Source organism: Lichenostomus cassidix, chromosome 4 (genome assembly GCF_008360975.1).
Source record: "Lichenostomus cassidix isolate B80296 chromosome 4, HeHo_3.0, whole genome shotgun sequence".
NCBI lineage: Eukaryota > Metazoa > Chordata > Aves > Passeriformes > Meliphagidae > Lichenostomus > Lichenostomus cassidix.
This window is the reverse complement of record NC_139484.1, coordinates 56,407,344-56,422,078: the sequence shown is the minus strand read 5'-3', so window position 1 is coordinate 56,422,078 and position 14,735 is coordinate 56,407,344.

Below are 14,735 nucleotides of genomic sequence, written 5' to 3'. Positions count from 1 at the left end.
CAAGCTTTTCAAATCTCATTTCAAAAGTTTGCTGTTAACCATTTCAGCACCACAATAGAGGAACAAAAACCTTCACAATAAAAGATCCAGAATCAGAAATACCTCTGCAGGGAAACAGCTTTTGTTCCTAAAGCTGTTTTGATGCAAAGCATATCTTCCAAGATGCATATTCCCCTTTCAGTAGTAAGGGCTGCCTACCTTCACTTGCCTTCTCCAGTGTATTACTTTCGATAAAGTCAGAAAATAATGTGGTAGCATCCTTCCTATTGGCATTCTGTTCATGGTAATAAACCCAGCAAAGTACCAGATGTAACTACTGGTCTGTACTTCCCTAACTGCATGAGTTTTCTTGTCCCTTTAGAAATGGCAGCCAAGGCTAATGGGTTTCAAGGAGCTGTTGAATAATTTTCAACCAATTATATTTCTTTTTAATCCCAAAATATTATCTGAAAAAAATTACTGACATTATCAATCACATTTTACGAAAAATGCTTTTTCCACTTTTTAAAATAGAAAGTGTTCACAAAATGCTATATTTTAGCTGTAAACATATTTTGTGTGACTATTAAAGACATAAAGTGGGCTTCCTTTACCATCAACAAACCTGTAAACTTGACAGTGTATGTAAACTTAATAAGTAGGTGAGGTAATTTTTAGAAGTTTAGTTTGTTTGTTTGCTTGTCTGTTTTGTTTTTTTTAAATACTAACTTCACTGTTGTTATAGTTCCTCAGTCTTTCCCCCTTTAATACCTTCTTCATGATGCCTTAAAATTTGTGGTACCTTGCTGGTTTGATATCAAAGTCTGGTTCAGGAGACTGTTTTAGAAATTTCTTTTTAATTTCAATGAACACAAATAAGTGATTTCAAATGAGTAGGCAAAGGGCAAACCTGTCTTTCTCACATTGGACCAGCATCACATCTTCTCAGAGATCTGCTCATCAATGGATGCTCTGGGCACTGCTTGCTCTGGGCACTGCTTGCTCTGGGCACTGGACATGGTGGTGGTTCAGTGGGAGGGAATAAGAGAAATGTGTCATGGCCACTCCTATAGTGAGTTCTTACGATTTTGCCAAATATAAAGCAGCTGGCTTGAAATTTTCTGTGCTTGATTTCTTCCCAATGTGATAATTTTTGGAGATCTTGGGAATCAGTATTTCAGATGGCTTTTCCAGAGTTAGGACGGATTTCTGGCTTTTCCAGAGTTAAGACTCTCTTTCTAGAGTTAAAACACTGCTTTTTAAGAAAGTCTTTAATATGTTTATAATTATAGCAGAATTTGAAATCTGGCCAAGGGGGTTGGTTTGGTGTCAATGACATTCCTTTTTTTCAAGCTCATGAAAATTCATCTGTGTTTTCTTCCTGCCTTCTTGTGACACATCATAGTTTTGTGACCAATTCCCAGCAGATTTCACCTACACTGTGCAGACTCCATCTTCTTACAGCTCCTGCCTGCCAGTTAGACAGTTCTGTGCCTGAGCCATCCCCCAGCACGAGCAAAACATATTAGCTAAGGGCTGCTCAGACTTCCCAGCAAGCCTGCAGTGCTGTTGAAAGCATTTGCTGAGTGATAGTGCTGGCACTGCCCATACCAGCAAGGTGCTGCTTCTCAAAGGCTCTTGGTCTGCAGCAATTGTGCATCTTCCAGTGATTGATGAGGACTGTTGACTCTGAACCTCTTGAACTTATGGTTAGCTTGGGGTTTGTTTGGTGCTTCAGCTCTGGCTAGACACTTCTAAAACACCCAAACTCTTCCTATAAATACCTGTGCTTCCCCAGTCAACACAATCCACCTGGAAACATGTCACAGGCCCCATAAGCATAGTGGGAGAGTATTTTTCCTTTTTTCATCACTTATGTAGTGTTTACTGATGGCTAAACACCATGAGGTGAATTTCAAGCTTAAAAAAATAGAAGCATATTTAAATATGGAATTTGAGTGTTTTAATAAATTGCACTGATTTGAAAATTGAGCATGTTCCTATTTAAATGTAAAAATAAACAAGCCTTTGCGAGTTGAGGTAAGGATTCATGAAAACAAACATTACCCTGTGCTTTATAAGCGTCTTATCAATGAATAATAAATTATTTTATTCCAGGAGTCTTGTAATAATATAAAGAGTTGAATCTGTTTGGAAACATATTCTTTAATGAGTGCATGATGCAAGAACATCCATCTGTAAAGCTGAACTTTAGCATTCAGGTAATAACTGTGCTGTCAGTTTGTCATCTATCTTATGGTCAGCACTATGGCACTAAAATAATTAAGAATTATTAAGTGTCTTAAGATCCTTCATTTGAAATGCTGCATTAGAAACAGAATTCTCATAAGTTATTTTTCTTTTCAGTTGGCAGATAAGTTTCTTTTCCTTTAAGGCTCCGGGAACTTGGTGAAGCCCCTGCATTCTGTGCATTCCTGTGGGTTTTGAATTGCATTTAATGGGTGAACATATGAATACGTAAAAATGCTTTACCCCCTGCCATAAATTATTCATACCAATAGGCCCCTCCTGCTGCTTCTGCACAGCCTGTGGAAGTTGGACACATGGACAGACTGATATTTCTAAGAGCTTTAGCATGAATCATGTTGGAGAGGTGTTAAGACAGCCAGCAATTCCCTAAAGATGGAGTGTATGTGCTTTCTTCTTGGCGCATTTGCTCATAAGAAACTGTTGACTTATTCCCCAAGTAGAATGCTTACAAAAAAAATCTTTCCATGTACATTAAGTAAAACACTTCAGCCTTCATTAGCAGGTCTAAAAGTGAGCAAGAGCATTAAAGATACTACTTGCAAACAAGTTAGATATGATCCTGAGCCTACAACAAGCAGCTTTCAGAAGGCATTAAAGCAGGATGGAGACTGCAGCCTGTAAAACACCAAATCCATCTGACAAAGGGAAAGGGAGAGAAGGAGAATGAATATGTGAAGCAAAGGCAGGGAAGTTCATTGGTGTGAAGATACTGCATCCCCATAGTCCAGAGCAGCTCAAGCAGGCTGGCTGGGACAATATCCTGGAAAATGCAAGCAGAGGTCTACATGTACAGCTGAGAGTTTTCTGGTTATATATGAAAGTCTTGACAATAGGGTTTTCTCCCCCATTTCATTTTGTGATGCCAGCAGATCCCCACAGAGCAGAGAGCAGCCCTCTATGGATGTCGATGGGATTTGCACACATACACAAGTACTTTGCTGAATTAGGGCTAATGACACTGATGATATCACTCTAGTGTGTGAAACTAGAGAATAGGGGTGTAATTGACTCATGAACCAAAACCCAGAAAGCTGGTATTAAAAACTGCAAAATTAGTTAACATTTTGTCTTGGCACCCTCAAGCAGTGGAAAGCAGATATATGAGATTTTAAGAAACTTAAAGAGGTTTTTAATTGCTTTTTTTTTTTTTAACTTTTGTATTTTATGTCCTTGATTATTTTCTACTCATGTGTTTAAAACTAATAACAGTGTTATTTAAAATAATTTTCTCTTACACCAGAAGACATGAAGCCCTATGACATAAAACCAAAACAATTATTTCTCCCATTAGGAATTACTTCTTGACAAAAAAAGCGATATGCTAAAAGAAAAAAGATACAGTTCTTCAAATCTTCAGTCAGAATCAGAGGAAAAACCCTCTGAAGTGAATACCCATTGCACAGGCAGATCAATCTGTGCAGATGTGCAGAATTTAAGGATTACTGTAGGATCCTTTTACTGACATTTCCTTTTCTTAGTTTCATGATTGTTCATCTTAAAATAAAACAGATTAAAATTGATTGAATTTTCTTACATTTATGTAATTAATATATTCTCATTAGAAATCAATTAGCTCTGATAATTCCCATTGGTGCCATGGTTGATAAACGAAATGCCAGTCAGTGTAATAAAAACAGTGAAATATAATTTCTTGTTGTTCCAAGTGATGATCAACTAATCAGCAGTAAATTTAATCAGAACATATTAACATCAATCAGTCATATTAGTGCTTGCAAACTATAATAACCAGCTACATCTGACAAGTCATTGAAGTTTTTCCATAAAAGAGTTGTTGGCCATATGCACATTTAAGTATATGGGTTTTATAAATAAGTGTGCAAACAGTTTAAACTGATAAGAATATAAAACTTCCATGAATGAAGTAGTTATCCCTGTAGTAAATGTCTGTTGCTTGAACAGCCTACAGTTTCTAAAATCTATACAGTGCTTTAGTGTCAATGGATCCAAGAGACTCTTATAATCAATGCCAGCTTTTCTGCATGTTCTGAAAATGTGTCCATACTCTTTGTTCAGAGAAGCTTTAGTCTCTTCCCCCTTGCTGGTGGGCAGTAAGTAGGGAGAAAAATGGACTTAACTGATGCATTTTCTTGGATTTCCTCTCCTTAATTAAATAGTAAGGAGGAGATGAAATGTGGACCCCCACCTGTATGGGACCTGACTATCAGTGGGGACTCAGGCTGCAGTCAAAATGGCTTTTAGGGCATTCTAAAAGTTCTATTGGGCTGTTTTCATCCCAGTCACCAAAATTCAATATATTTAATGATGAACTGGATGTCAGGTATATAGAATATGTGGGAATTTATTAATTCCTATGGTGTAAATACAGACTTTGCTATGCAGTCCCTGACCTTTAAGATGCACATATTTGCAGAGTTTAATTCTGCACCACACACGTTCATGGTAATGACTGAAGATCTGAAGAAGCACTTTGAAGGGTATTTATTTGATATTAAAAGAAGCATTTTAATTTGTCTTCAAATAGACCACAAGTGTACATCAGAGCAGTGTGCATCTGTTTGGGGTTAGTTTCTACAGCTGAACGAGTATTTTGTAGTAAATAACCTACTTAATTGTTTTAACATTTCTCTGTTTGCATATATTTGGAAGATGCTTTATAATTTTCTTGAATTAGTGGAAATTACTCTTTCAATAGGTTCTCTGAAGATTACCTGCAGATTGTTTACATTTGAAAGACTTACTATTCAAAATTAAAAATGTAAGATAATTTTGAACTTCACTTGCTGCATATCATTATTTCTATTCACAAATTAGGAAAGATTTCTGATGAAACTGCTCTGAACTACAAGTTTAAACCCACTTGGTGAATAGTGTCATTATTCTCAAATATTCTTCAACACCCCTGCCTGTGAATTCATCTGCAGGAATAGTCACAGAAAGTAAATGGAAAGAAGACAAACAGCCAAGACACATTCACTGTTTTACTTGAGTGAATATTCTTAGAAAATATTTAGAAATATTGGCTCTGTTATTAGTTATATAAATATTCATACAAATCTGTCTATCAGATTGCCTCCCTGAAATTACTCAGGCCTTTTTAGGAACTTGGAGTGAAAAGTCTCTTAAAAATATATTTCTGCACATTTTCCAGACGTATAATAGACTGGATATGGCCTTATAAATTACAGGCTTTCCCATACTCATCCAGTCATGGGGCCAAATCTCAAAGTTAACTTTAATGGGATTTTGGCTCAGCAAGGTTGGAGGAAGGGCAGCAGAATTTAGCTTATGATTTATACTGCTTTCAGAAATTGCTCAGTGAAAAAAAAATACAGCAGTGGTACTTAGGTAGTACAGTTGCATGTAATTTATTTTCTGCATAACCCACATGAAATTTAATAAGATATAAAAAAGTCCCATTTTTGACTGAAGTCTTACAAATTCTAGTTTTAGTGAAAATAACTACTCGCTTCTCAAATGAGCTGATCAAGTAAGGCAAAAGGTGGAAAACATCTATTCATCCAAATGCGTTTTATTTGATTATTTTTATTTTTTAAAAAAAGGAATTGCATTTCACAAAATACACTAACATATGATAGAAGTTAGGAAATGTGCTGTAGCTGTGTTCTCAGTGGGGATGAAAAATGAGAATGCTCTGGCAGTCTAGGGAGATAGGGTTCAAACTCCAGGTCCAGGAGCTATAGTAGTCTCTAGGATAAAAAGACTGATTTTCATTAAAGACAGTGGTACCCACTGCCTAAAAAAACAAAACAAAAAAAAACCCAACAAAAAAATTTTGTGTACGTAGGAACTTCCTTTGTAGAATATCATAAACTGGAACAATTACCACAAAGAAAACTTTAGTAAGCTCTCAGCTTTGGTAACATTTCCATGGATTTTTATGTACACTTGGGTGTGTTTGATAACCAGATATCAAGACAAGGTGGCAGTCAAACCTTGATGTAGTAAATTCAAACAGATTTGTGACAAATAAATGCAATTCAGTGAATAATATTGTTTATTGACTTTCTAAGGTAAATCTTAAAGCAAAGCAAAACAAAAAGCAGAGCAGAGAGCTGCCTGCATCCACTGGAGATTACACCCAGCCTGCCACCCAAAGAGTAGCTGCAGCCACAGCCACAGAGGCTTTGCTGTGCACCTAAGGAATTAGGCATCCTCTGCAGAAGAAAATTATACAAAATATGTAATTATCTATATGCTTCTACTTAAGTCCAGTAGTAATTCTTCTTATGGAACACATATGTTGATTATAGACCCAGGGACTATAAAAAAACACAACCCAACCCAACCAAAAAAATTCCCCAAATTCCCCAAATTTTAATTGCCAGCAATTCAGTAAAACTTGTGCCATGTAGCCACAGGGCTAATATGTGCCTGTTGTTTTCTACATCTGAGAGACACTGGGTTTACATTTGGAGCAAGGGTGACTCAGATTGAAACAGATTGCCTGAGGCATCTTCAGTGCTGGAGATCTATAAGAAGAAATGAGATAAATATTTGTCAGAAAGGCAATAGATATGGCTAACCCTGCCTTAGTGCAAGGGACTGGACCCACAGTGGCTTCCCAGACTTATGATTTAAAAGACAAAGCTATGTATATACAGCTACAGCTTAGGTCAAAGCTATATATTCAATAAACAATAATTAGAATATCCTCACTATTGTATTCTTTTGGCATCTAAACTTAGTTTTAAATTTGACCTAAAAATTTATTTCTCTAGAGCTAAATACAAAAATAATCACAGGGGGTTTTTTGTTTTTTTTTTTTTACTTTCTTTTATTTTTTTTTAAGCAGGGATGTTGTTGCTCTATGCTCAGAGGTCTTCACTAAACATTTAGAATTCCACTAAGGGCAAAATCTCTCTCTCTCTCATGCAGTGTTCTCAGAAATGAGGTCAGGCATTTCTCAATCCCTGGCAAGAAAACTTTCTGACTCATTACTCCACCACAATGCATCCAGAATTTCCCCTTGGGTCCCAGTCAAATTGTTCAAGTGTTTTGGAAAAATATATCTTTGACATCCCAAGAAAGGGAATACAGAAAAGATGTCCTCCTAGCATGAAAGGATTAGAGTCCTCTTAGACTTGAAGCAGAATTTCTTGCAGTTTCCAAGATATTATTATTTATTAATTCATGCAATGGGTTTCATAAGCACTGAGGTACTTTATAGAATTACAAATTCTACTGCAAAAACACAGATGTGAAAGTTCTGTTGTTACAGACACTGCTGACACGTGACCAGCTTTCTTGTAGGACCCAGATATCATCAGAAATCCCCACTAATGTGGCACTGAAATGTCTGAGCTTCTCCTGCATGATTACTGAGGGCTTCCAAATTCCCCAGAGCTTCTTGGCCCTGAATTTTAAGACATCAGGTGCTCACTTCAAGCACTTTGAAGGCCTCCTGTATTTTCCTTAATGATTGAGCATATATGGTTATGTCCTGAAACTAAGGCAGCTCATCCAAGCCTGCCAAGCAGTACAGAGTTTTCTGGGAGGTCTGGGATCCATTTCTGAGCCGTGAAACCTCACATTCCTTTTCGTTGTGACTGTCCAAGATCTGATCTGGGCACATCCATTGCAAAAACATATTGATGCATTTCCACTATACATCCCTTCATCCAAACTCAAACTCCAGCAGGTTTGAAGTGACTTCTGAAGGTCTTCTGGTCCAGGCCCTGCTCAGAGTAGGTCCAACCATAAGTCTTGTCTTCTGTTTTTCCAGGGAGTCTGGTTTAAATACTAGCTTTGTTCCTTTTGTCTGCTTCCATTTTTTTTGTTGCCAACACACTTTTTATATAAAATTCCTTAAAGAATTCTTGTGGCCAGAGATGGACTTGTGTCTGCCATTGTCATAACCATGCAGGTAACACAGGTAACTGGCACTGCTGACCACTTCTGTCTTTAGAGAGCCTCTCTGCCCTAATAATGGTTACACAAGAGGCATCAGCCCTGCTAGGGCTCAGGGTTGGGGGGAAGGAAGGACAAAGGACAACACTGAGCTGATGATGAATTTATATTTCTACATCATATATCCATTTTAAGGAAAGGGAAAAATGGGGTAAGAAGGGCTGCTCTCACTGTGTTGGACTTGAAAAAAATTAAAATCTATCCCTCAATAAAATGGCAATACTAAATAAAGTTGATAAACGTGTAACATCTTAGTTAGTGAGAAAGCAGGCAAGATGTCCTGTAAGGTGCTACAAAGCAGCCACAAGTCAAGACAGGTACCAAGAAGAAGCTTTCATGAGAAGGGAAGCCCTTGTACATGTACATGGCTGACCATCTCTCTTCTTCTGTCTCTTCTGAATTGCTCCTATAAACAGTAACATTGACTTCAGTACTGGAAGATCAAGGATAAAATGTTTGTAGGATCCCAGGTGGTCCCAGACACCAGACAAGCCCATTCAGATCCATTCGTACACCTACAGGGTGGCAGTTTCTGTTTTAGCTTGATGTAAGTAAACATTTATACAAAATCAATTAGACTTAGACCTTAAAAATGCAGAATTATGTTTTCACAATTAGCTGTTTCTGTGCTGAGTTTAACAAGGCATAAAGCAGCAGAAAACAGCGCTGCTTTGCTTCTTGCATAGGACTTGTCCTGGAGTTGGAGAGCCCAAGGGCTGGAGAGCTTCAGGGTGCCTTAACACCATTTCATACCTCACAATAAAGGCCAAGTCTCACATGGGTACCCCACTACTGCCACTTCTGGTAACCACATCGTACAATCTTGTCTAGAAATTTCTCTCTGACAGAAAGATAGCTTTTCCACCCCACTGATTCCTTACTGGAAAGCAGTAACAGAAAATCTTTCATTTAGCACAAGATTATACATCAAGGGCAAGTGGTAACACGCTGCTTTAGAGAAGGTGAGGTGTTATGCTAACATATTATAGTCTAATATTAATAATCTGATTTAATATTCAATATTGCTTTTTGGTGTTTAGATAAGAATTCAGCAAGCTTTCTCAGCCATCTCCCACACTTCAGTTTCTGGAATATTGTGTGCCTGTCCCTCACAGCACTTATTCACACATTAGGAAAATATTGACATGGTGTTGTTATCCTATTTGTGCAAAGGTCTCATCTGCTGCTGACACGTCGTTCCTTTAATCAGCCGTAAGAGTGCTGATGTGTCACACAATCAGTGTCAGACATTAACGAGCTCGACCCAGTAGCTCTTCAGCATGCACAGATCCCATTGACTGAAGTGGGAGTTTTATATGTTTAAGGGTAGTAGGATTGGAGCAGTTCCAGAAAATGATCCCTGCCTGCATTCACCAGGACAAAGTGAAAACTCTTGACTTTCAAACAGAGCGTCACTGGGACTCCCTACACCACATTTTTCATCCCTTTTGGGTCTTAAGTAGGCAGTGATTATCCTCATCAAGAAAGGACTCGACTTTTTTTTTGTTCAGGGCGTCAGAAAAACTTTTATTTCTTCAATCTACTACAGAGTGGTTCCTGGGAACTCAGGACTCCAAGGTTTCCAGGATCAGGCCCCAGTTGACATCATTTCAGGAAATCTCATGACAAGAAAAACTGGCCTTCTTCCAGAAAAATGTTACACATAGATTTTGTTGCTAAGACCAAAAAGATTAGGCCCACCATCCAGAGCTGCCTGATTAGTTAAAGATGTGCCTCTTCCAAACACTATTATCCCAAAGTAGCATTAATATTTCCCTCCTTTTTTTACTGCTCTGGTTTTGTCATTAAAAATAAACCTGGCATATATTTGCTTTCTCTTTCTGAAAGAGCTTTTTTCCTTATTTAAAGAAGTTGAAAAGTCTGCCCATTATGCCTCACTCACACCGAGCTGGAGCCCAGGCAGCCAAGCAGTTGTAATCCAGCCAGTAACTCCCTGGGCTCCTCAGCAGACAGGTCGGACAAAGCTCTCCCTGTGAACTGTGCTGGTGATGGTTCCTGAAGCAAGGTTTGTGGGAGAAAGCCACAAAACCAGGAATATTGAGCTCTTACACACCTCGCCTGCTTCCCCTACTCTTGCAAAAGAGATTGTTGTTATATTGGGCACTGTGGAGGGCATTACTAGTTTTCTGGGCTCCCAGCATTTTTTATAGCTATTGTGAATTTTCAGAAATTTGTATGAGAATGAAGTCTCACCAGTTTATTACTATTCTGTTTTTTCTACCTCATGATAAATTCATGAGCCATACCACAAGACAGACACATTACATGTTGTGTTAAAATGGCAGGGCTATTCCTCCCACCTTAGGCAACACACTGAGGTGCTGAAGTTAAAAGCCTCATTTTCCACTTCTTGCCTGAGCAATGGATTCAGGTAGACATCTCTGGGGCACTCCTTGGATTTTTGGGTGGGCAGAATCAGCTAATAGAAAAACCTCACTTCCCTGACAAAGACATTATCACCTCCTAACTTATTTTTGATGCGAGACTGAATACTTAAAGCTCTTCCTTCAAATCTGGATTGGCTTCAGAAGTTTTGCAAGACTGAAGAAATCTAAGGGAAGAAACAGGGCAGATAACAATAAAGGAGTGGCAAATAACAGGCTTGCATATACCATTCCAAACAAGGATTTTCTGGAGGCTGTATTTTATTTTTATGGTGTGTGTGTGTATAATTTAGCCTTTGTTTAGCTTTTAAACTGCCAGTGAAAGAACAAAACAGGGAGCAACTCAAAATGGAAATTGACTTGGGCTCATCTTACCTTCTGCACTCTTTTGGTGCTGTGTTGCTACATTTTAAGAAGAAAAACTACCATAAGAATGATTTCAGGGCATAAAGCTTTGATTTGGAATTGAAATTTCTCAAAGCTTCAGAGTATGTGAGGTGAAAAATGTTCTTCTGAGCAGGTCAAAAGTAGACCTCAGTTCTCTTGACATTCTGGCATAGTCAGGGATCTGGGTTTTCATTTAACCCCATACACATCTCTTCAGCTTCTCTCTTCTCTCCTGGGGATGCAAGGAATGGAAGGGTTGAGGGGGGAGAGGAATTTATTTCATTAAAAAATGGAGAGATTTTATTATGTTTTTCTGAAGTGTCACAAAATTAGAAAATGAATGGAAGGAACAGTCATTATGACATCTTGTCATTCCTACTCTGCCTTTCCTCCAGCTGCCATCGGCTGCTCTGAACGTGCAGCTATCTGCAGATCTCTAAGGTATGAATCATCTCACACATTGCCGAGGTGAAACCTGGCAACTATTTAACAGCACTGCTGCAACACTATGGAACGTTTTAAGACAGGAAATTAAGAATACCTGAGCCAAGTAAAGCCACAGGGGGAAGTTTAGATGGACAGAATTTAATTACCAATTTTGGAATTTGGCCAGGACACCAAAACTTACACCCCAACCCTCCTGTAAAGTGCCATCGGACTTTAATACTTACAACTGTTCAAAACATCAGCTTCAGATCTGCTCCAAATGAGAACAGCGCTAGAAGTCATCCAAGACCTGTTAAGGTATTCATTTACTACTGACTGACAGGAAAGGTACAACATACAGATTCACAAACAAGCTAGAGTAAAGCACAGCAAGCAAAATATCTCTCCTAGCAGCACTGGAGGCTTAATGTTTTTAGGAGAATTCACTGTATCCTCAGAAATGAATCAAGTAAAAAAAAACAATATATTTTATTATCTCAGCAGTCAAAACATCCTTGTGCTCCCCTTGCAGAGCCCCCAAATATACTTCAGTGCTCAGCCTCTTGTTTATTGCCATTTGTAGCATGGAAAAGGGACACACTATAGTGAATAACAGTGTGTTGACTTAAAAGGGAAGATTAAAGCCTGAAAGTCTATACATTTTCACTTCTCACATTATTTTTCTAAAGCAAGCTGTATACTATTTAATGTTTATTTGTGGTGAAGATGAAAAATTCTTTCTGTGGGTTATCTTTTCAAGAGGAGTAGGATTTCTATAAATCATGGGTCTTGAAATTCCTTGGGCTGAGGAATTATGTCAGCCCTGAAAAGCTTGGGTTCATTATTCACATCGTGTTACTCTGTTGACATAATTCCCTAACAGACTGGGACATGAGGTGTCCCATTTTGATACTTCAACCTACAGCCTCTGCTTTTGCCTCCTCTGAATAGTAAACACTTCTGTCTCTGAGTTCCTGCTTTAAAAAATCCTTTGAGCAGTATATATACATATAAAAAAGAAAATCTGGGTTAGTTGTGGTCCACCAGCAATTTATCAAGCAGTGTTAGTTATGTCTGTGGGATATTTTTCATTATCTGAGGATTATTAATAGAGACACTATATACATAGTGATTATTCCTTGACTAATAATTGAGATAATATCAATATGAAGCCTAGTTTCATTAACACCTTAGTAAAGAGACTATGATGTGAAGATTTTTTTTATTCTCTCCAATTTGTAATCAAAAGTTATTTAATAGTAGAATCAGTCTTTACTTATAACTGAGGTTGCGGACTTTGGGAGTTGGCAGAGCCAGCTGCTGGGCTGCTGGGAGCCAGACTCTTTTTGATCTTCACATTGAATGGTTTCCTTTGATCACCTAGACAATAGATCATAAAAGAACAGAGCTTTTACCCATATCTCCCTAAATTTGCAGGTAAATAATGAGATGGTCTGAACTGAGGCTGGAGTGTAAGATTTTTAACAAACAATTCTCCCCTTTGAAGTAGACTTAGTGAAATTAGCATATAAATGAGTAATGCTGCTACATAAGGACATGTGGCTGAAGAAGAGGGATAATTGGAGTGAGTGGGCTAGTTTCTAAACGAGGTCGTTTGCGAATGACCGCAGTTAGACTACAGGTGTGTTCGTTTTGTGAGTCGAAGAGGAGAGTTGAAGAATGGGGTTTGCTCAAGTTGGGGAGCGTGACAGGCGTGGAAGAGGACTGGAGCTTTGTAACTGGGCTGGAAAGTGCAAATTCAGGCAGGAGGCAGGGCAGGGATAGACCCTGCCTCTGCAGGAAGAGGAGTTCTCATCAGTGCTGTGGAGTCAGGCTGTGGTCCATCACACCGACATTCACCTCTGTCATCTTCAACTGACAGTGCTCTGCAGTATTTCCTCCAGGAATCTCCTCAGAGCCCCCTCTGCTGTGCTTAGAAGAAGGACCATTAGGCTGAAATATCTGCACCAGTGGTTGCTGACAGGAGCTGCATGAGCTGAATTCACCAAACTCAAAAAGCCAGAACAAGGATTTAGTGTGGTGGCAGCAGGTTAACATTAGGATTTTGAGCTTCAGAGCTTTGCATTTCACCAAAATCAGTGGAATTGCCTGCCCCAATGGGAAACTCCCACCTTGTTACATGAAACCTTGGACTCTCTTCTCTCTGCATGGCCAGGACAGCTCCCCTGGGACCAAAACAACCTTGTCCATCCATGGCAGGGACACATGGCTGGAGCTCTCTCAGTAGCAGTGCTTCCTGATGTTCTAAATGAAAAAGAAGTTAAATCAAGCAATCAAGTATGGGTATTTTGAATCAGCTTTCAACAAAAATTTCTCAGTGTGCTTGAAAGAATCATCATGCTCCGTTCACTTGCTCCTTTATGCAATTTAGCAAAAGTCAAACTGGAGGTTGACAGAGCACAGTACATGGAAGGGACCATGATCCCAGTGGCACCTGAATAGAAAACAGGATAGTGTGTGGTACAAAAATGGAGCTCAAATTCCCTCTGTGACTGGCTTTGAGGATAGATATAGACTAAGTTTCTGTGGAAAATATCAGCATATTCTGGAGCCACTCACTATCCTTTGGCCCAGATACTACTGAGATCACCTTTACCCTTCCACATGAGATGAGACCAGCCCCTCTTCAGTGTAGCCCACCTGTAACATGGGAGGCTGAATGCTGAATCTAGCTCTTCTACATCTTGAGTGTTAAGGGCAACATTCTTTTTGAAGATATAAATGACATTTCAGTCTCTTGTGAAGGTATCCTGAAAAAAGAGTTTCTGTACATCAGATATTCCCTCATCATAATACTCCTTTCCTGCCCTTGGAGACCTGTTAGGACAGGACTTTGTGCTGCTAGCAAGCACAGCATCTCTCCAGAATCTTTCTGCTTCTGCTTTCTGCTGGAGCTCCATCTGAGGCTTTTTCAGGAGGTAAAGAGTGGCACAGTGGGTTGCAGAAGCCACTGGTGCTGGGGAGAGCCAAGTACCTGCCCTGACACGGATGAGTGAACCTAGAAGGGGTTTTGGGGGGGATTTTTTGAAGTGCTTGAATTTGGGGAGCTTTGGGTGGATTTGGGAAAGAGGAGCTTAATGCTGAGCTATAGAAAGATGTGGGAATGGCAGAGGCTGGGGGTTCTCCAGTTGAGACCTGGGCAGGTTCAGGAAAAGGACCAAGGGAAGGCTGAAATGGATGGGTTCAGAAACAGGAATTTGTCAGAAGAGAGAGGGAAAGCTGGGACAAGGACTGGGGCAGGAGGGTGATGGGCATCAAAGAAAATGGGTTTATTAAACACCTCTGACTTAGATGTTGTGTTTGGGGCAGTCTCCTGTCCTGTTTTCTTTCTCCTCC